Source organism: Pundamilia nyererei, unplaced genomic scaffold, assembly GCF_000239375.1.
Source record: "Pundamilia nyererei isolate P.nyererei 1_Seehausen unplaced genomic scaffold, PunNye1.0 scaffold00217, whole genome shotgun sequence".
Lineage (NCBI taxonomy): Eukaryota > Metazoa > Chordata > Actinopteri > Cichliformes > Cichlidae > Pundamilia > Pundamilia nyererei.
The window spans coordinates 974,618-977,925 of record NW_005187618.1 but is presented as its reverse complement, the minus strand read 5'-3'; positions in this window follow the sequence as shown (position 1 = coordinate 977,925).

Sequence of the window (3,308 nt, the reverse complement as noted above, 5' to 3'; positions counted from 1 at the left end):
GTCTTACTTCATTACTACCTGATTGACATGTTTAGGAATTAGGAGTGATTGGCTCACTGTAGTGGTAAAAGTTGTTACCAATCAAATTATGATATGGTAAAGTTAAAAACCCCCCACAACTGACTGTTTTATATTATATCTAATATATATTATGTAATGATCCTTATAATTACAAAATGTTTTATGTAAGATTTATGTTTTGTAATTTAAATCCGACATCACAAAAGTATTTTGGAGTTTGAATAATGTATTTTGTAACTGCAGTACACATAATACTAATTTTGAACAATTTTGTCCAGGTTCCTTGCCACCAGGGACACAGAGAAAGGCAAACAGGAATTAAGCTCTGAAACAAATGCTTCCCAAGAGAAAACTGTAGGTTCGATCGCAAAAATTCTTTTACTGTGAGTGGCAGGAACTTCCAGACTACAACATATTAAATTTTCATGCCTGTAGAGCGTATTATGCTGATGTGGTGACAGTGTAAAGACACCCTCCGATTATAAATTTGAGCTGAAAATTGAGAGCAGTTTTGGAATGGTTATCTACGGGGGACAGAGAGGGAGGAGGCTGCGCTTTGATGGCATTTGTGAGAAAACCGTAAATCTGATCTCAGTGAGGAAGCCACTGGATGGAAGAAGACAACGATAGCTACGTTTTGATGTACAAATTATAGATGTAGGGCAAACGGTTTGGGTGGGACAGGAAGGGAAAGACAAATTTTTAAAACAATCTGGTTTTATGGCAGTTCACAGTGGTGCGAACATTCCGTGAAAAATCTCAATTTTCCTAAAACTTAAACTGCTCTTGTGAAACAACCATAAAAGATATCGCAACATGGATTTGGTCAATAAAAGTCCAAAGTCTTGTGACCAGTATAAAGTTTAAATGATGTTTCTGTGACAAAGTATGGCCAAGCGGTAGGCCTTCAAAGTGGCTTGGGTTGGCGCCTTTTTTCATGCCCTTTCCCATCGAAATGAATGAGGAAAAATTGGGTCTTTTTTGGGGAATTTTGGGTAAGCCGAGCGACGAATCCCTACCAAAAGTCATAGCACACCATTCCCGATCGAGACGCATGAAATGGTGTAACATATGTGAGGGTTGTCGGAAAGCTGCGGGCCGTGATTCGGTTCATAATTTCAGGCGGAAGAAAAATAATAACTGGAAAAATTTGCATTTCCCGCGAAAATGCTGTGTGAATGCTGTAACACTGAAGCTGTCTGCTGAAAACAGCTGAAAATAGCTAAAGAAGCTGAAGAAATCAAAGTCTGTATTTGAAAAGGTGTTGAAATTTCAATAACTTTGCAGAACCATATGAAGTTAACAAAAATTTAATAACTTAGCAGAAATGCAATAACTTAGAAGAAACATAACAATTTACCGGAAATATTGTAGTTTACCAGAAGCTAAGACTTAGCAGAAATGTATTAACTTAGCATAACATAACTTAGCAGAAGTAGTGTAACCTAGCAGAAGTAGGCAGGCTTGCTAGCTTTTGTGCAGCTTCCCCGGGTCAGTCAAAAATGTCAAAAGAGAAATGAATGAACTTACCAGGTTGCCAGTTTCACATATCTTCCTCCAAGCTCGGTCCTTTTTATTCCTGTCTCGGTACAGAAAGCAGGTGGTGTCGTACAGCTCCGGCTGGTTTGCTATGGCGTTGATTAGCCTTTCCTCCATATTGAATGAAGTATGAAGGGCTTTGGCTGGACCTGCCCCTTTGACCTAGGTCAAAGAGCCACGTCACCAGGCTCCTGATTGGTTGTCGCGGTTTGAATTGACGCTGAAGTTCGGATTTTTCCAACTCGAGCGGTAGACGCGACACGCGCGAATGCACAAAATGCAACACAAAAACTGACGCATGTAAACCTGACGCTCTTGTCGCGTCTATCACGTTCGGTGTGAACACACCGTTAGACCGTTTTGTTCAGAAGAGACGGGGGAATCTTCAAGTGTTGACCATTGATCATTAAAACATGAATTATTAAAGATATATGACTTGTAATGTACAGCTAAAATGGACATTCCACCAAAAGGTCTCTGAGTGCCTTTGATTTGTTTCACTCTTGCATCCACATAAGCAAAAAGGGGTTTTGAAACCATTGAAATCTCATCAATAACAATAATTTCAGCATTCATAAGCTCAGATCTGACTTCATCCAGTTGGTTACCAAGTCCTTGAATGGGTAGTTTCAGACTCCTGGGTAGTTTGAGCAGGGAATGTAACGTAGAGCCATTGATAGAAAAAGCTGCTGTACCGGTAAATGAAGTCAGTAAAACAGTTGGATTTGATATGTCAGCTTCTTCTGCATTAGTAGGCAGTCTGCTCAGGATCTTTGATGCTTCAGAGTGAATACATTTAATCAGATGTGACTTTCCAGTTCCTGCACCACCGTTGACATAGAAGAACCTCAGATGGACCTCAGATGGGACACAGACCACATTACCACGTATGAGTCGTTTTCTGCCCTTTGGAAGTGGAATAATCTTAGCAAATGGCAATCAGATGTCTCTCCAGAATGTTGAGATCACACAGTTCAGCTGGAATATCCTGCAGTTCTAAACCATTGACAGCAGCAAGCCTTGGCATGTGTCCACTTTTGAGGGAACTGTGACACATGTGACAGATATACTCCTTTTTTCTCTCAACAGGAAAGCTGCAGGGATCATTACATGCTTCATCACACATATGAGCAAATTTACCAGTTAGACACTGCTGAGCTACAGTTTGGTGTTTTGAGTAATTGTTTCTTTTGCAGATTTTCACCTGATTAGGAACAGTACAAACAGTACAAACATAAGATGGTGCTGACTTAATGTTTGATCTGAAACAAGATATGGCCTCATTCATTAAAGTGTTATCTGGATGACACTGTAAACTTTCAGCTGGTCGATGCATCTGACGATATTTTCTTTTTATGTTCACTGCACATCTGATATTATGCATCTGTCTAAAAGAAAAACCGTTCCAATATTTTACTCTCATTCGTTCTCTCATGTTGTCCTTGTGTTGTTGCTGAAATTATCTCTCGTCTCCATAACGTTTAATGATGTAAAATTGTTTTTTCTGTCTAAATTCTTCAATTTCTTTATATAGTTTAGAACAGAGGCGGAGCCAGACATTTGAAACACCCAGGGCTTAGCCCTAAAGGGTAGTATGCATGTGGGATTTTTTTACTTATTTTACTATAAGTAAAATATGAATAAGATGCTAGGGGTAGAAATGACTGAAAGATTAATTGGCTCTGTTTTGAGTTTTGTTCAAAAAAGAATGACTTCATATAGGGAAAAATATATATCACATATGCAGG